The sequence below is a fragment of the Anser anser genome, assembly GCF_964211835.1.
Source record: "Anser anser genome assembly, chromosome: 2".
Classification (NCBI taxonomy): Eukaryota; Metazoa; Chordata; class Aves; order Anseriformes; family Anatidae; genus Anser; species Anser anser.
This window is the reverse complement of record NC_139721.1, coordinates 127685752-127706377: the sequence shown is the minus strand read 5'-3', so window position 1 is coordinate 127706377 and position 20626 is coordinate 127685752.

The following is a 20626-nucleotide window of genomic DNA, read 5'->3' as shown; positions in this document are numbered from 1 at the left end:
AAACAAAGCTTTGCATACCTGTACTTCACCCAAGTGTTTCAGGTTTATTTCTGTCTCCAGAACTAGACCCCAAGATAAGAAGCCAATGGTTTTATGTGCTCTGAAGCACGTAGCTGTATTTTAATGCTCGATTAAAACTTTACGTGCACTCCAGTGACACCAGCCACTAAATAATGCAACAACTCACGAACCATCATTTTAAACAACCCCGATTTTCATGGGGGGAGAAATGAGTACAGTGATAACTTTTAATGTGGTCGAAGCAAATTCCTGGAAGTGAGATGGCAACAAGCACAAATTAGATGGACAACTGACATAGAAGGCAAGGAAACATATCTTTCAGGTCTTTTTTTTTTTTTTCTCCAGAAGAGGTTGTGATAAAGAAACAAAAAATGGAACAAATGTTTTTTTTTTTTGGTTTGTTTTCGCAAGTCACCTCTCCTAGGGTTTCCCCACCTGCTGTATGGCAATATGGATGCCAGCATTTGAGATACCTATTTTTGGAGCAGACAGATTTTTCTGGGTTTTGCTTTGCACACCTCAGTTGCACTTGTGAAACAATCTAAAGAAAGCCACCAGCTGGAAGAACAAAACCTTTTGGTACCGTACACAAAAGGAGCTTGCAATCATTCACAAAGTTCAACTTTGTATTAGTAGCACTGATACAGGTAAGACAGTTCAAGGTTTTACAAGAGCCAAGGCTGTCACTTCTATTTTGCTACTACCTTTTTAGAGTTAAGCAATACTTCAGTTTTTGCCCGAAAGATATGGTAGAAATGATAGTTCTGGTATAAATAAATAAATAAAAAATGTTTGCTTTTTCTAGTCCATTGGAAATGAGAGGTAAGTCCAGCATGGAGCCTGCCGTGGTACAAGATCAGCTCTGTTGTTCTGCATCCTTACTAAACCTCCCTGGAATGACGCTGTTGTTAATAAAACTCTGCTCTTCTGTGAACTATAAACAATACTGTGAGATTAATCTAAAATCTGCCTCTTTTCTCTCTTTTTAAGCTGTTTTAGCCATGCTGTTTCCTTCCAACTTCGTTTCTTGATTTCAGTCATCTGTTACTTGAAGAAACCACTGCCCTAGAGAAGAAAACATCATGTTTCGCTGCCTGGTCTCTCATGTTCAACAGTGTTTTCCAGGTATTTCTAGCAAAAGCTACAAAAGATTGCAGGCTCCATAGCAAGATCCTCAGCAGCCATAAAAGCAAGGGGCAGTCTATTCTCGGAGCCATGCCGATGCTGAGAAAATGCAATTTGTTTTTCACACACCTTTCTTTTCTCCTCGTGTCAGCAGCATCCCTGTTTCCCCACTGTGTATACGTGATCACGTTGGCAGCTCCGGCATACTGCAGTGTCTGAACCTGCTATTAAGCAGCTTATTCCAGGTTAGAAGAGAAAAACAAAGCTTGCAATTATAGAGCCTACCTGAGAGGCTTTCGGTCTCTGTGATCAAGGCAGGTGGGCAGGGCTGATGCTGAGTGATAAAAAATCAGGAGATCCAAGTTCAACATCCTGCACTGCCCTCGAACCTGGAATTTCTGTGCACTGATCCATCAGGTATGAGGATTACAGTCCCCAAACAGGTCTCAGGAAGGTTAAATGGCTGAGAAGTTATAAGCTCTTGAACCTCTAACTAACACAATATCATAGTTTAATGATATTTCTGCATCTGAAAGAAATACATATGAGCTACTGCTATTGCTGAGCTGTTGGTGCTATTCCTTTGCAGACAAATATGTTGCTTTACAGAAATGATAGCTCTGCTAAAAACCCAAGAAAAGTTAGGGGAGCAGGAAAGAATGATATGATGAGAAGAAAAAAAAATAACACAAAAATATAGAAGCTTTAGCAAAATCCTTACAGTACCTTTAGCAGCTGAATATGAAAGGATAGGATGAACCACAAGGAATTATTTTTCTTTTACCTTGCACCTCTGTAAATATTTATAAGTGCACAAACTGTGCACAAAAGAAGCATAAAACATTCCCCTTTTGAGCCAAGAGCCTTTTACATTCATTTTGCATGGGTCTGCATGACTCCACAGTTTTAGGGGCAAAGAACAGCAAGAGCAGAGCCTGAACACAATTCGGAGATAGGTAGAGGGTACAAAGGTGGCTAGTGGTACATATAGATCACATGTGGCACATATAGATCATGAGTCCAGAGAGAAAAAAATGAAGGAACAAAAGGTAAGGAAGAGTACGGTAGAATCTGGAGAGAAGTGAAAATGAATGATGCCCAAGGACCAATTTCTAGTAAGAAACAGTTTCAAGAAAACTGTCATCTCATTGTGAACAATTTGCAAACAAAGGAGGTGAAAGATCTTGGATAAATTATTCATTATTCACTAAGCTCTAATTAGAAGACACCCCCACATGAGTGAGAGGGTTTGGATTGTTTTTTTTTTTTTTTTCTTTTCCAGCTTCTCATAAGCAGTTTTCCACCTAATGAAATGTTATAGTGGAATGCCAAAGCAAAAAACAAGGTGCCCCAAGACTTGTCTCAAACTGAAGCTTTGTTAGGATGTTTATCTCATCAAACAGTTTTGAGGGTATCCTCTCAGTGCCAAAAAATAGAAAATAATTCCCATAACAATGGAATATGGCATCCTATGTGTTGAACTGCTAATTGCAGTTATGTACTTCTTGATGACTGATTATGGAATAACTTACTAGGTGTGCACCTCAAGAAAAAAAAAAAAGGAAAAAAAAAAGAAAAAAAAAAAAAAAGGAAAAGCTTAACGATTGCAGTCCTTTAGTGCCTGCCAGGAGAGCTGGATGCCTCAGGATGCATTCGAATAGCACTGATTCAGTAGTGCCACATACAATCCATCTGTCCAGAGACTCTATAACACAAATTTATCATTCAAGTCCAGCTTTTTGAAGATCATATTCCAAAAATCATTGCTAGACTAATATTTAATTGATAGTCTTATCTGGCAGCAGTCTTACAGCAGACTGTCTAGGCAGACTTTGAGTCAATCAGTTACCATGAGATTTGGTCTCCTATTCTGTTGATGCCTTGGCTTTTTATTTATTTATTTATTTTAATTATTTTTCTTTTTTATTTTTTTGATGATGCCTCTCCCTATCATACCTGCACGTGGAGAGCCACATGCATAAATGTTCCAAAAAGAGGTGTTAAGCATTTGCAATGGCTTGATTAGTATATGCAAGCAAACTAATTGCAATCAGACTTAATTTCTCTCAAAAACATGTCCAAGATTCATGCAGAAAATAAAACAAAACAATAGATTCTAGACAATAAGATAGGGTTTGGAGATTTCATAGAATTATAGAATGGCTTGGGTTGGAAGGGACCTTAAAGACCATCTAGTTCCAACCCCCTGCCATGGGCAGGGATGTTACCCACTAGATCATGTTGCCCAGGGCCTTGTCTAACCTGTCCTTGAACACCTCCAAGGATGGGGCATTCACAACTTCTCTGGGCAACCTGTTTCAGTGCCTCACTGCCCTCTGAGTGAAGACTTTCCTCCTAACTTCTCATCTAAATCTCCCCTCTTTTAGTTTAAAACCATTCCCCCTTGGAATGGTTTTAAGGAGGTACTTGGTGCTAGAGAACCCGAGGTGGCTGGGCATGACGTTGGTAATGTTCTTGTGCTTTAACTGTCTTAATTATGAGGCTCTGAAGAGCATTTGATCATGACAGGTTTCGTATTCTGTTCAGGTCATAAGGCTGTGGGTGAAATAAAGTGTTTATGACATTAGCAACAGAAATATCAATGACAAACCTCTTCCAGGAGTGACACGTCACTTTGAGAAGCTTTGGAAAGAGACATTCGACTATGTGGTCAATTTTAAATAATTTAATATTCAACTTGAAGTCTTGTTTCACCAGCACAAAGATCTCAGCCATGAGAATGTGGGCACTCACAGAGCCAAGTCCAGCAAGTCCTCTCATGGACCTCTGCCATGCTACCAGGAAGTTAAACTGATAGAAGCTCTCCATGTGAACAAGGGCGAGCAGCTCCATTTTCCTTCAAATCCAGTTGTGTATATTCAGGTTTTGCATTAAGAATCATCTGTATACCTGCTTAACTTTGAGAATGAACAGTCTCTTCAAAACACATGCCCTGAGGCTCTGCCATCTTTGTCATGCAAGCAAGCTACCCCTGCCTTTTCCTATACAAGCCATGAAAGGATAATGTATTCTTTTTTTTTTCCCTTCATCTCATAGTGATATGTTTATACAGTGATTATAATCTTTGCAGGTAGCAGATGCACTGGTTTTAAGGTTCTTAACTTGAAAAAAAAATCATCTTCTATCTGCCTCTTTCTGATATAGTCAGATATGAAAGCTTTTCTTTCAGTTATTGAAGGAGAAAGTTTTCCTCTGCTTGTCTTCTACATCACTGTCTTTTGAATAATTGAATCCCTTCTGGGGAAAAGAAGCAGAGCGTTTTCCTCTACATGCTGATCACTTCTGGAGGCAAGATACAAGGTTTGATGGACCAAAATTCCTTTTAGATCTGCATGACAAGGGCTGATCCTCTAAATTAATTAATTCCTAGTAACAAATAGCAGCCCCTCTGGCACAACATTTATTGGACTAAAACAATGCTTTATTTTGCTTTGTGGAGGAAGTGCAAAAACCACCTATGAAGAAACATCTAAGACACTGATAGAAGACTTAGAAAGGTATGCATAATTTAAGGATTACTGTAATTGACATGCCTCCTATTCTTAGACTCCTTTCAAGTCAGGGGTGTGTTTGGTAGACTTGGCTGTTAAATGGTAATGTGTGTGAATTAGCTGTTCATTCCTGTATCTAGATCTTTGCAAATCATAACACATTTATGGAAAGCAATCTCCTCCCGTGTTCTAATTGCTGAGCTCGGGGTGAGAGGGTTGGGGGGGTTGCATCTGGAGATTACACTGATAGATTTTAAATGGCGGTATCAGTTTGCTTATCCAACAGCAAAATTACAGCTAAAATTTCAGAACAGAATTTGAAAACGTTTTCTTCTTGGCTTTTATTCTGCTAGTTCTGCAGTACTGGACATGAAAACATCCATTTTTAAGGGCGTAGGAAGCAAGATCCCTGCCCCAAGAAGAAGATAATTTAATCCAAATATAGAGGATAAGAATGAAAAGATCAAGGTGGTTGCAGATAGTGCCAAAGGGCATACCGAGTGATGTCTAAATGGAAGGAAGACATTTGAAGAGAGTTTTGAAAGCAAAGAAGGAATTAGCTTAATGAAGGGGTGGCTGATCCAAGTGCAAAATATTGCTTGAGGGTAGATAGGACATGAGGAGAGGAGGGAAGAGACAAAGAGAGCATTAAGAGAGAATTAGGTGAATGCTACACCTCATCCCCATTAAGAGATTTGCTAGTATAATTTATGCCAATAAAAAGCATGTGTTGCCTTTTTTATTTTTTATTTTTTGCTTGTAAATACATCAGTTCAGGAATCAATGAACAAACAGCTTTACGCAGATACACACAACCATACACAATTATATCTACAAAACATTTGGGGTCAAAATAAGATTACAAAGACGAAAACCAATCTTACAGTGCTAAAGACCCATGAAAATTTTTGTGCAGACCTGGCCAAAATTATCCCAGAAGGCAGTAGAATGGACAGAAGACACCTTGCTGAAAGACTTTTCCTTCAATGCAGAAGTGTAGGCAGCCAAAGGATGATGCCGTCTTGAAAAGACAGGGCATTTATTGGAATCCCACATGTAAAAGAAGTGGAACCAAGGATGCAGGAGAAAAAAATGATTGTCAGAAGGGTAAGAGAGAAGGAGAAATAAGCTGTGAAGTCTGTGACCCAAACCATTGTGTATAGCATGTTCAAGCTGTCGACAGAGGAATATGGGGTCCAATGACTTAATTTTTGTTGAAAAAATCTACTAATTCTGAAGAATGCAGAATTTTGGGTTAAAAAAAACAAAAAGGACGTATACAGTGAAAGAATGTCGTTAGCTCTTCCATTTGAAAAATGTATGACTGTTTCAACCCACTTTTGTTTGCAAAACTGATGTGCTAGCTTTCCTGCTGGATGTGGTGCCTCATTTAATTTTAGTGCTCTCACTCACATTTATCCCTGCCCTTACAAAATTTATCTTTTTCAGCTCTGCTCCTTCTTCATCTACTTATCAGTAAAAATAATGTTGATTACTTCACCGAGCTTCTGCTGATACTTAGAATAATGTAATCTATTTGAACAACAATAATAACCCAGTAGTTAATACCTAATAATGCTGGCCAATCGTGCATTATGGATTGCATAGATTGGCATTACACTTTTGTTTAGCAGCACTGATGAAGAACTGCCACAGTCAGCACAGCTCAGGAACCAGAGTATCGTAGAATTAGGAATCAGACCTGTTTGGGGCTAGACGCTGTAGTGACCTAAATTCAAAAGCTAATCCCTCTCTCAAGGAGTTTGTGCTATAGATTATACACATGACAACGATTGTGGAAGGGGAGATTATGACTTATCTTCACGAAGCCACTTCTCCACTTTGCAAATGAGTCTTTCTGGAAAGCTATCATCAAATAAGAACATTATTTATTTATACAGCTCCCAAAAGTATGTTCAGAATTCGAGTGCAGAAGCAGGCAGGATGTAAAGCAGAGGCATTTTTAAGCCTGACAGAACCAAGACTTTTCACTTCAACTGTTAATTTCCCTTTTTTTTTGTTGTCAGCTCATACAGCACAGTATGCTCGCTGTTCTTTATCTCTTGGCAGTGAAGACTGGCAGGTACTGCTAGGTGCTGTTTTAAAGGCACAGAGCATGATTACAGTATGCCAATTCAAAAAATATTAATAACTTCTTCCACTGCAGGGCCTCTAGTGTTTTATTGGAGAGGAAATGTAGTCTAGAGCATCCCATTTAATGCAAGAAAATAGCTCAGAAATTACATTCATAGATCTCTTGTAAGCCTGCCTACGAATGCTGCTTTGTTTACTGACAGACACTTAAGGCATTGCATTGACATGAGTTTATTTATCTATTTGTAAAAAAATAAAAAATAAAAAAGGAACAACAGACATATTTCATTCTGAAATGGTACCACATGGTCCTGTAATTAATTGGGCTCAACTGCTCTGTGATTTCATTTGTTCCTATTAATGTAGAGGCTTGTCAGAGCTTATAGAAAGTTAATCACTGACACTAAGACATAGAAGATATTATACAGCACAGTGCATCATTTCCCTGTTTGTGCTGAATACAAATTACTGTGCTGGGAGAAACATGAATGATGCCCCAGATGCCTCTCACCTTTGAGTGCAAATGTGCATCATTTTGACGTGTAGTGCAATGAATTAACTCATTGCTATGTGTCAGCTTGGTGGGGTTACACTGGGGATGAGTTTGACCCATTCCATGCCCAGCACAGGATGGGTCTGGTGCCCTGCTCCAGCTCGCAGGCAGCTGGGCAGCTGGAATATCCCCAGCCAGACTCCCAGACAGGAGGACAGACAGGGAGAACTCACTGAGAGCAGCCCTGTGGAGAGAGCTTGGGGGTTCTGGTGGACAAACAGCAGGGGGGTGGAACTTAGATGGTCGTTAAGGTCCCTTCCAACCCGAGCCGTTCCGTGATTCCATGTCTCACCTCCTCGCCATACACAGACTTATAACCAGGTGAGCTAAAGCAGGAGCTGCCATCTCTCTTTTGCACGCAGCCTAATGAGGCTGAAGATTTCCCTTCTTGTCCTACGCAGGGTTCAAATTCCTCTCTTTCATAGTCAGGAAAGTACCTGGCTGCTGGCTGTGCGGGGTGGTTTGCTCAGCCTTTGAAGCCACGCCGCCGTGCAGCACTGGAGGAACCACGGGTAACGCCAGCACCTGGAACACAAGGCTCCCGCCTCCCTGCTCAGTGCCGGGTGAGAGCGGCTGGCTCCCCATCAAGGTGTCATTTATTTATGCCTGTGTGCTGGTCATTAAGGTGTTCTCCAAGAGACAGAAGGTTAAACCTCTTTCTAATGGGGAAGAAGGTCTGAAATTCATGTCTGCTCAGGGTGGATGTGTTAACCAAGCCAACCGTTAAATTAAAGGTAATTTAACCACACCCACCCACACTCCTCTTTTAGTAAAATAAATGAATAAATAAAAATGTGTATTCCCTGTGTTGGAAGAAGGGAATACTTCCCCATGTCTGTTGATCCCAGTCTGCGGTTTTGGGGTGGCTGGCAGTGCAGACGGGCTGCCTGGAGGGGGGCAAAGGCAAGATCCACAGGCTGGAGCTGGCCCTGCTCCTGAGATTACAGGCAGAGCAAGTAAGAGAGGAGACACAGAGAGGGGGCTTCCCTGGGGGACGTGGGCAGGGTGCAGCTCAGCACCCAGACAGAGGAGTGGAGGCTTCTCAGAGTTTTGGGGCAGAAGCTGGCTCTTCAGACTGCCTTAAAACACCCTTGTGTGCAGAGAAAGCTCCCTATAAACACAGTGCCCTTTCCAGCTGGGATTTTTGCCAGGATTCTTTGCTGGAGACTGGTGTAATCGAGGACTGCAATTCCCGGCAGCCCCTGAGTTATTTTTTTTCCTGTGGCAGCTGAAAGGAAAGTAGCTGTTAACCCGCTCTGCTCGTGGGGCTCCCACTATGTTCCTTACGAGCAGAGATGGATGCAAAAAGGGATTTGTTTTTTTCCATAGTCATTCCCAGCAGCACTGCTGCTTCTCCCACGCCTGCTCCTCCAACCCCTCACTTCTTCTCGTTAAAAAATAAATTATCACTGAACCTGAGGGTGCTTGTCCATGAAAGTTCCCTCCATCCTTAAAGGGCTGCACAAGACTGGCATAGGGGCAGCATGCTGCATTTTGTGTTAAACTTGCCTGCTGAGGGAAAGAAGACCTGACATGCACAGAGCAGCATTTCTGGGTGTGAGTACTGGCTGTGCTGGCTGGAGAACAGTCAGGTGAATGGGGGGAATCACGAGGACTCCGCTAGATAATCACTTGGAGACCTCTTGCAGTGAAAGGCAGCAACTCCGCTGCGCCTGATTTATTTTTGACAGCTGCGAGTCTTCCCAAAGTCGCAGAAAATATTAATGCCATAGGAGGGATAATGAAAGCACAAAGGCCTAATATGATTTTCCTCGAGGTTGTCATGAATTGCTTATGAAGCTGGCGCTGTCCCTTCTGGTGGAGAGCAGCAGATGTTTGCTGTATCCTGTTTGTGCACACAGATGTGGTTCTGCTCATCAGGTATATTTAAAATCTAGAAGGACCCCGTGTTCTCCACAGGGATTCAGCATGAAGCATCTGCAGGTCCTTCATGTCCAATCTGCAGAAATACAATTAAAACGTAACAGAATATCACGATAATGATACGGCTAAAAACAAACAAAATTATGGCAAGTATTCAATGCTGTCTTAAGTCATAGGGTTATCAAATATTTTAATAAGCCTCACTGTTATGGTTTTCTGCCTAGTGGAAGATGTCATCGTGCCTTTGCTATATGCAAGACCTCGCTGACTCATACTGCAATAATTGCACCTTCAGTCACCATCACTAACAGCTGGCAGATGGCCCATCTCCCAGTGAAGACATTGCACTGGGCAACAGCACAAAGCCCTGCATTTCTAAACATTAATTATTTTACAAGATATATTACAAGGTATCACGGCCCGCAGTGGTCAGCAGTGCCAGCATTTGCGGTTTGAATTCATTTCGGATTCTGCCAAGTTTTGGGAGTTCCCTGCACCGCTGTGCCAATGCTCTTTACCATGACCAGCCTCCTCTGCCACTGTCCCCAGGGAGGTGACTGATGCCCCGGGCAGGGGCTGCTCCCCTCACTGCTCTCCCCTGGCTGGCGATGGGACAGATCCTGCCCGTGGGGTCCTGCCCATCCCACCCCGCTGGCCCCCACAGCAACCTGGCAATTACTGTGCACTGACCATGGACTTTTATTATAGTGACTCGTTCCATAAATACTAAAAAATAATTACACCTGATTTTTTTTCTGAATTGCAGTGAGGAAAAAAAAAAAAAAAAGAAAAAAGATTATTTGCAGCAGTTCTTTGTTGCTCGTGCAAACTAGCCTAATTCTAGACAGCCATTACTGCAGCAAAAGGATGCATGAAGGCAAACTGAGCTGGCTTTGTCCTAAAGCAGTGCACAAAACTGGGGAAATCTACAACAGTAACTACTGTTGAAGGAACCCTCCCAGATTCCTGGTAGTCAGCTCTCCTGTTAGCAATGAAGTGTAACCTGACCAAATAAAGGCACATAAAACCCAGCAGCGTTTACTAGTGAATAGCTCAGGTTTGTGTACATCCCTCAGGTCTGTGTATATCCCCAAATACTTATTTTTGTCCCTCCTACAACCGCCTGATTTCAGCAGGGTAGGTGTCTGAAGGTTTGGGCTGAGAGCTCCATAGCAGTATGACAACCACAGCAAAAGCAAATACGGAATGTTTTCTTACTCTTTGTCATAACTCAGATCATATGATATAAGGGACAATTAATAAAATTATCAGGCAGCAGACATCCCCAAACAGTATGGGAGAACATTGTGGAGATCTAAAGTGCAAATGGGTTGAAAAGAGAATTTAATAAATTCATAGGAAATAGACCCATGAGCAGCTGATAAACATGATGGCCCAGACACAGCTTTTGGCAATGGGAAACCCTGTGCTCTGCATTGCCAGAGCTGGAAGGGCTCAGCAGAGGAAGGATCCTGCCCGGCTCCTTACACTCTTTCCAACAGTGCTGGAAATAAGTAGATGTAATAAATGATATAGCTCCAGTTTATAGGCTGCAGCCATCCAAACACTAAATAACAGCAGCTGAAAGCCCTCTTATTATTAGAAATAGTAGTGAGAATGTGAATTAGAGCTTTTTTTTTCTGACAGAGCTCCAGAAAGACACTTCCCTGCAGAACCTGCTGCAGGAAGCTCCATGCAGAGGCATGTGTTGTGACACCTGGGCGAGTGCTACAAGCAAGGCCTGGGAAGTTCATCACCACTTCGGAGCAATGCTGAATGTTTTCCAGTCCTTCTCTGAGACATGTAACTCTTTCCTGCACCACTAAAGAAATACTTTCCTTTGTGTACGAATTTTCGTACAAATTTTTCATAAGTTGTTTATAATACAGATGGATTACTTGAGTCAGTCCTTTTTTTTTTTTAATAGTAAAATGTGATTTTTTTTTAAGAAATTGAAAGAATAATTTTGATAGCTCTTCCATGAGGTCTCCTATATTGCTGAATAAAAGGATCAGAATCACACCCTATATAAGACCAGCAAAACAGTCCATTCTAGAAGAATAAGAGTATTTCTGGCTTTAGCTGTCAGGACAGTTGTTTCAAATTTAGCTATTGCATTAACAAAAATCTGTATAATACCATATACAAATGCAGATTATAAATAGCCACATTTGGGAAAGTGTCTTTATTCCTCATTTATCTAGGGCATATGGACTAGTGTGATGATAAACTCAGTACATGCACATTCAGGATCTCTGGTTAGGCCAAATGTTTGCCTGATTCAGCATAGCATGCTTTAATAATGTAATTCAATTCTTCCTCATTTTTAATGTTATTTCAGCCCGTTAATATAATTTGGTGAGCTATTATAGTTGTTACAGCTGCTAGTTTTGCCCTTAATACTGATTTCACTTATGACCTCAGTCAGAACTAGATTTAAAGTTTGAGATGATGTAAGTGAATAAGGATTATTAGATTTATTCATATGGCAATTTAAATAAGAAACTGCCTGGCTTAGAATAAATGGTAAATGAAAAATGCATGTGATTTATAGACCTGTCCATTTTAAAGATTTATACGTGGAGTAGGATGATTAAGTAAGAGACAGACCTGATTATATGAAATATGTAATTTTTTTAATGCAATATTGGAAGCAAGCTGCTAAACAGCACCAGCATAACAATGATTGCCCAAACAGCTTTTATTACAATATTACTGTACAGCTGGTATGCAGTCATGTAAACACAAGCAGCAGGCCTCCGACCATTGCTTTTCCTTGACAACTGGTAGATGGTGTTATGTTCCCGTGAAAAGCATCATCCTCGCTCAGTCACTGCCTTGCAACCTCCCTGAAGCAGGCTCTGGGCTTTGTCTGTCCTTCCTCTTCAGGAGTACAGGGGCTTCGTATGTATCTCTGCTTTCACGGGAATGTGCATTCAAGTACTCCCAAGGCTGCATGCCAGGATTACTGACCTTCTTCCATTAAACTCTCCCATATCAGAAATATAGAGAGGTTTCTGAAAGCTAGCAGGAGCAATCACACCTCTCCCACAGGACCTGAGAAGGTCCAGACGCATCATCACAGAAGCAACAGGATTGGCAAAAATCATTCCACTCCTACTACATACTAGAAAGGGCAAGCTATTCTTTTGCTCTCTGTTAAGCCTGAAGAGCAGAAGAGAAAAACAAAAACAAAAACAAAAACAAAAACAAAAACAAAAACAAAAAAGCAGCACACCTATACTTCCTCCCCATGTGTTTTAAGGCTAGAGGAAGCTGATGTACTTATTTATTCTCCCTACCTGTATAATGCAAGCCACAGACCTCCATTCCTCTTTGGTTTAGGACTGAATTAAGTCCTAATTCTTCACCACTAATAGTAAAAGGCTCTGTGAATAACACAGATGAATGGTGCTTTAACACTCTCTAGTTAGAGCATTACTACAACCTGTTGTGTCTCCCAAGGCATAGTCTGATCATGTAAGAATAAAACAGCAATGCTACTTGTGGTTATTGCGGCATTTTTATGTGTACAGATGTGGAGATTTGAAGACCGCATGGGAAATTGTGTGTAGGGATACAAGGCTCTGCCATTCTACATGAATTAATACACTTTTTATGAGAAAGCTTAATAAATGTGTTCCAAACCAGGGGGTCTTCCATAACATAATTTGCATGAAACAGAATTGACCCAGAAAATTTTAATCTAAATCCCAATCTGATTTGTATAAAGTAATTTAATTTCCTCCCTCGTAGTTATATGGATTTTATCAATTATACCAATTAAATTGTCAAGCAGATTTATTGACCAGTCATCTACAAGACACCTTCTTTGATGTACTATTCTTGTATCATCAGCTGGTCATGCATGTGTAGCCTTGGTTTTGGGTGTCATCATGTGCAGCTGAATACTCAGATGAGAAGGTTCTAATAAATGAGTTGTGTGAACCAAATTTTGAAACAGGAACAAGAATGGAAAGCTCCTTGTTTTTAAATGTAGGCACAAAACTACAGGTAATGGCAGATATGATCACTTCAGATGCTTAGCCATCCTATGTGGAAAATACACATTTGATTTCTGACCTCAGATTTGGACCTCCATGCTCTTATCTAAATGTAATCATTCTTGCCAGAATGCACATCCAGTTAATTTTAAATGTAAAAAGTGAGCCATAAAATTAAAGGTTGGTTTTGAACTTGGTAACCTCTGTTTTTCAGTCCATTTGATTTTCTCTATTGCCTGGGTTCTAGACAAGTGGCAAATCTTTCTGAAATAACCTTATTATCCATCCTGAATAATTTTGTTATTAAAATAAATTTTAATTTGTCAGAACAAATTACTAGAATCAGACATCTTGCTTCCACTGAGGGAATCAGAGTGCAACTTCTGATTTCCTCATAACCTTTTCCTAATTTCCTTCTACAAGTTTGCCAAGAAAATATGGATAATACTGGAAGAAGAGTAAACAAGTTACAGATCTTTATAGTCAATGAAAAAAAAAACAACCAACCAACCAAACAAAAAACACCCACAAATATATGGCTGCTAAATAGGAGGACTGCTGTGGGGCAGATTCAAAAGTCTAAAGAAAAAAGCAAATGTGAGTAATGAATTTGACTCCAGTGGGAGTGCTTGGGTCCACATTTGGTAAAAGCAGGTAGGGAATGCACAGTGGCATTCAGGCTCCTTTCCCACTGCTGGTCCAGAAAACATGGGAGATACCCAACAGTGGTTTGGTGTCCTGGGATATACTTCTAGAGTTAACTTTTTTAGAAATACTAAGCACTCAACATGAATAAGAGAATATACGGTTGTATATATCTGTACACGTCTGAGAATATACATCAACGTATATTGATGTGGTGTTGGTTACAGGGACCCCCAAATCTGGCGGTTTGTGTTATCTTCCGTTACAGCCAAAGCTAAAATTTTGTTTTTCACTGTTGGCATAGGAAGTCTGAATTTTTGGTTCATGTCACTGTAATGCTCAAACTCTATTCCTAAAATCTTTCGAGACATTTGTCAAAAGCAGTAAGTGGCATGATATGGTAAACAGAGCTGACGTGAAAGACAAAGACCTTGTTAAGCGTTGAAGAGCCACTTGGACTATTTCTGAAATACTTGGCTGCATGCATCATGTCAGTATTTTTGGTAAGCACGCCTGTGAATGTATGCTTTGGCCAACAGCTCTGTATCACTCTAGTGAGTGATGTAATGAAAGATATCTCATGATGAATATGAAACATAAGTAACAGCTATCTATGTTAGTGCCAAACACAGAGCAAATATGCCTCCTTAGCTGCCTGATGGCTTGGAACTGTTTCCTCTTTTAAATCCGCAGCATTTCTTTGGCCTTTACACCCATTTAAAAAATAAAGAATAAGGGAAACAAAATGTTAATGCACAAGCTACCTCTAGCAAAGAGCGTGTGAGATTCATAGAATCATTTAGGTTGGAAAAGACCTTTATTATCACCAACTCCAACCATCCACCTAACACTACAAGTCCATTACCAAGCTTCCTCTTTGGACAAGCCAGCTGCGGCTGGGGGCTGACCATTGTTACAGCCGTCTGCTGGTGCCCAGCAGAGCAAATACGGATCCTGCGGGGCCTGTCCTGAAGGCAATAGCACCGAGGTTGGGCTGCATCAAAGCCATGCTGAAGAGGTTAGGAAACAGGAGAAAAACATGACAACCAACCCGACCCCCGTTTTTCCTTCATAGGACTTCAGCCACCAGGCTGGTCTCCAGTACAGAGTAGGTGTTTAATTCAGAGGTGTGCAGGGCAGGAAGAAGTCACACTTGTGCCTAATCACAAAAGAGCCATTATAACACGTATATTCTGTGTGGTTCCCTCCAATTTGCCATCTGTTTCGTGTAGCTGGAGCAGCACAGAGCAGAAGAAGTAGAGGGTACCTCTGTGCCTGTGCTGGGGCACAAAGCAGATGCAATATTGTGGGATTACTGATAGTTCCCGTCCAGCCTAGGAATCCTTTACATACTTCAGGCTGCAGAAACTTAAGTAGCAGACAGGCAGTGACTACAATTCCCTTGTTTCTGAGTCAGACATCTCACCTTGAGTAAGGCAGAAATGTTTTTACTGAGTAGTTTTGTGAGACTTTCCTTCTAAAGTTCAGGGGCAAAGCCAAAGCATACACGTCAAAACACAGGGAGCAGCTGAGCTCTTGTCATGCAGAAATCCAGGCGCTGTTTCAGGGACAACAGAACCAAAAGTGTTATTAACCTAGCTGGAGGATGCCCTGCCAGAAAAATAATGCTTTTCATTATGAAGATGACAGTGTAACACCCGGAATGGTAGGGAATATTATTATTTTTTTTTTATCTACAGCAGTTGAATACTGCAATAGGTTTGATTTCAGTGAGTGCAAATGAAAGAGAATATGGCCTTCAGTGCTTAGCCTAGCTGTAATTACATGGGGCTGTGATTTAGGAGACAGTGTCTCATTCCTTTCTCCTCATCTAAGAGTAGCACAAAAAACTATATATTATTTAAAATGAAGTCAAGAACACCCTGGTATCATTTAAATGACCTGAGCAGCAGATACAGCAGGCAAGAAAGAATTATTATTAAATTAACAGTTTCATAAGGTGGTTCAGCGTCAGACACAGTTGGAAGAGGGAAGCAAAATCAGGAGGGAGGTTTCAAGAATTGTTCAAGCAGCTGACAATAATATAACTGCAGCTTAAGTAAGAAACCTCAGAGCTGAAATCTTCTTTCCGGGCATAACAAAATATTTTCTGACAGGTGTGGATTCCTAAATGCTGAAGAATCAGTCTTTAGACCCAGGAGTGTGCCTCTGCCTAAGAGAAATCATCACTTTCCAGTTGAAATCTTCAGTCTAAACTAAGCTCCTAAAATTGCTAACTCATTTAAGACTGAAGAAATTTTCAGAGCTATGTAACTCTTCTTGTTCCAGCAAATCAACTTGAGTCAAAATGTATTTGTCATTTAGCTGTGAACACGATTGCCAGCTGGATACTGTCTTTCTAACTGCTGTGGCTGCAAAACACAATCCAATCTCCCCCTTAAACCCTGCACCATCTTGTCTTTCAGTCCTGAGTTTCTGCGGTCTTGGTGATAAATTGTTCTTGGCATACCACTGCATCAATAAGTAAAATGAAAAAATATATTAAAAAGTCTTGTTTCTTCCAAGAGCTTTAGATGTAAAGCAAGCAGACCTTGAAAGCATCAAGTCTTTCTTATTTTCCTGTACTTTGGTAGTTAGTAACCAACAGTAAGACAGTGCCTCAGGCTATCAAGATTATCGAGACATTGACTGCCTCCAAAAAATATCCAGACCTCTTATCACATTAAATATCCTTGGATCCCACAGATGTTGCTACCATGAAAGTAACTGCTTCATCTGAAAAAGAAACAAAAGAAATGGAAATGTATTGATTTCTACCTATGAGTGCAAACCACACGAAGCAATGCCTTTTGTCTTCTCCCCCTCCCGACTCCCAGACAAAATCAACCCATTCCTGCTACCTCTATCAAGGGATTTTATTTTCTGCATTTTGTCCTATTTTGTTCTGGTTGAGATTGTTTTGAGGATTTCCTCTTTGGATTTGTGTGTGTGTGTATATCTTCTTTTCCTTGGCTTTCAGCTAGTGTCCCTGCTGGGAGTTTAATGTTGCTGGGTTTTGGTGGCTTAAATGTATTTATTTATTTATTTTATGGGAGAATTGGTCACTTCTCATTTATCACCTTCCCTAGGAAGACAGCAAGTGTTCCTCAGGTCTCAGCTGTTATTTCCACTAGCTCTGTACTCTGAGTGTGTCTGTGCACAGTCTCCTTCACACATGCCATTGGGACTGCATTGGCAGGAGGAATTCCCGCTGAGCTGCAGCCTCATCTGGCCCCCAACTACTATGTGAAAAAGGAAGAAAGCATGAAGGCATGGATTCAAAAAAAGCAAGCAGGTGCCTAACGCCGATCTGTAAAGAGCCACCAACTGTCCTTATACCGAAATCAGTCGATGTAAATTAAAAATACCCATAGAAGAAGAAAGGGTGTATTTTCCTGCACGAAGAACACTGGGCAAGGGCAAGTGGCCTTCCTCACAGAGGATGAATTGGGAGCTGGATGTTGAACTTCGGAGATCTGCTGGTTTTTGCACTTTTTGTAAAGGAAGGAACACAATACCTTCTTAGTTTTAAAATGAATTCACATTTATTTTCTTTTTTTCTGGATGATAGGGAGAAATACACAAAGTAGGTGGGCAAAGGTATCAGTTGAAAGAGAAAACGTGGGTCCATCACTTTGTGGGAGCCTGCTGTGCATCCACAGGTTGCGAGCCAGAGGAAGGGAGGGAGTTCAGGTAAGGACTTGGAGAAAGAGAGTCAACGGCTTCAGTTATCAGGATGAACTGCAAAAAGTGAGTTACAGCTTCACGTTACTTCTTGTTGCACACTTAACTAGTTGAATCTGAGTGGCTGACCTGATGTCCAGGGGACAAAGCATTTTACTTTTTCAGTATATGAAATTATGCCATTATATGTTGAGAAACAATTGACTTCCCACCCCTGAGTATAGATATTTGTATATATCCTAGCCAACAATCAGTCATTTAACTGTTTCTGCTATTGAGATTACCTGCCAGAGATGGCAAGGGGACAAACTGGGGGATGAGGCACCAAAGCGTGTGTGCATTACATACCCATATGGTATGAGAGAATTTAACGAGCCTCCCTTATGATCTGCATCCAGCTCTATAAACTGCGGCCTCCAAAGCACTAATGCAGCTACTTCAGGCTCCTGCCAAAGGATTTGTAGTAAGAGCTTAGTAAGATACATGATCCATCCAGGTACTTATGTGATGATTTCACTGGTGTAGTAACTGTGTATCTAACATAAAGGACAGCTGGATCAAGTCATGGGGTAAAAGTGTGAAACGTAGGAAGGTGGGTCCCAGGTGTATGATCAGCTTGTGTCATTTAATTCAGAATACACCAGGTCTGGCCGCTGCAGATTCATTCTCTTTTTCTCCTTCCTATCCATGCAAACACCCTCAAGAAATTAAACTTACTCAAAGCAAGAAGCAAAAAATTGGCAACAAATTAACTAAGAATATGTTTTTTCTATGTATGTGTTTTGATAGCTAACACTGTTAAGCCTGATAATTGATGCCTTTAAGCTTGGAAGGATTTTCAAGAGAGTGGTTATAGTACCAGTTATAGAATCTCTTGTCCTTAAAGAAGGATGAAGTAAAATTAAAAGAGGGGCACCCATTAGGAAAGTAATAAAAATGTTACTACTTGGTCACAGTCAGAATGACAAGCAAATGTCAAACCAGGAGACAAATTCTTGACATTCATATGTTTGTGACTGTCAGTACCTGCCTGCTCTGAATAAGAGCCTGAACTTAACACTTGCATTACTGTAGATAGCTGCTGCAAAAGATTTCTACTCAGTTGCTTGGCCTCTGTTGTGAACGCTCTTACCCTGAAGAGGCCATTCCTCCTTTTCAACACTGGAAGGAAGCAAAAAGGCATGCTGGGGAGTAATGCACCCATCTAATGCAGCAGAAACAATACCTAGAAATTAAGTACTATACTTATTAATGCTAATGCTTCTCTGAGAGACAATTTTCTATAAATTACTTATCCTGATTAAAAGTATGTTTCAAAGGAAGTGTATTTATAAATTGAAACAATCAAAAATGGTTCATGAAATGTCACATGGAAGAAAATTTCCTGATATGTTATTAAACAAAACAAATTATTATCAAAAGTTAGCAATAAGGAAAGAAAAAAAAACACCTATATGCTAGATTGTCTGTATTTAAGACTAGCAGAACACTTGAAATTGTTAAGAGTCTCCTTTGGAATAAACGACTACAAATGCATTTAAGAGCTGTAAATGGCTGAAATACAACCTAGCCTCACCTGCAGCTCCCAGTCCTGACACCCATGCAGCTTTTGGTGATTCAGAGCTTGGTGCTCACCCAGGCTGCATGCCCTGCTTCTCCTTCTGCAAGGATGAGTCTGGGGGACCAGATACCACAGGGACCAAGTCTCCTTTCCACATGAGTAACTCAGGAGCAACTCTTGTGAAGTTACTCTACTGTAAACCTGAAGAAAGAGGTCTTCATTTTTGCTTCAGAACGTTTTTACTAATTCAGATCAAGCCTTTAGTCAGGATTACAAAAGTTGTTTGTCTCTTCTCACTGGTAAATGAGCTGCCAGACCACAGCAAACTGCTATCAGCTGTCACATTTGCTGTTGTGCTGAACTTGATTAAGAGGTTGGGGGGGATCTTTTAAGGGATTTGGGCTAAAAGAATCATGCTACAATATCATCTATATAGTGGGATTTGCATTGATTTATTAGCAAACATGCACAGAAATAACACTGACTTTGCAAATCAGGATGAGGGGGGATGACTTTTCTGTGGCCAGTGTTTGCCATGCAGAATGGCTGTGGCACTGACCAAGACAGGACACATGAGGTCTCTGACGCTGAAACCTCCTCTGTGGGATGCATTTTGAGTGTAAGATTTTGGAGTCCTGAATTTTGGGAGCCAAAGAAACCTGAATACCATCCCTAAATCTACCATACAATATTCTCTGTGTGAAGTTTATTTCCAACCAAAGTTAACTGGGTTTTGGTCCCTCTTCAGTTACTCCTGTGTACTGCTGAGGACTAGGACTCAAAACTCAGCTCAGATAAAACACTACCAGCCAAAAACAACGGTACAGAGCTTCTGTACCCTGATAACCATTTTAAATCCACCACTTTGTTAAAGGAAAATATTAAGTGATTAAATGGGCCTACTAATGTAAGGTACATCGTTGTACTGGTTTATGGTGGCCCCAAAGAGGCTCTTGTCTCCTTTGAGGTGAGATGTGCCGAACCACGCACCGAGGGCTGGGCCAGGCAGAAGCGTGCCATGTGCTGTGATACAAAGAACCCTCAGGTGGTACTGGAGATTCTGCGTATTGCCAATAAAAAGTTGTGGAATGTAAGCACCGGTTCTAGCAATGTCTGTCTTTGCATTTGTCCTGTGAAACGTAATGTGAAGTCCCCTGTATTTGGGTTGAGACACACAGTTTATTTTTACAATAGCAAAATAAGCATTGTTCCCTTTGGTTATACTTCTAGTTAAAAATCCAGAGATGTCACTTTGGCGTGGAAAAGAAGGTGACAACAGAATATGCCTATTAGATTCCAGTTACTTTCAATTCTTGAAAGAAAATTATTTTATTGGCATTCAAGAAATAAGATGCAAGAGAGCACCAAGAGCATTGTAACACACCCATTGCATTAGCATCACATAGGGTAAGATGAAAAGACGAGATGTCATCTGTGACGACAGAAAACTGAGGGACTGCGTCTGTTATACATGCAGATGTTGCCGAAGAAGTGACACTGCCCAGACAGCCTCACACCTTGCAAACACCAAAACCAGTGTGAG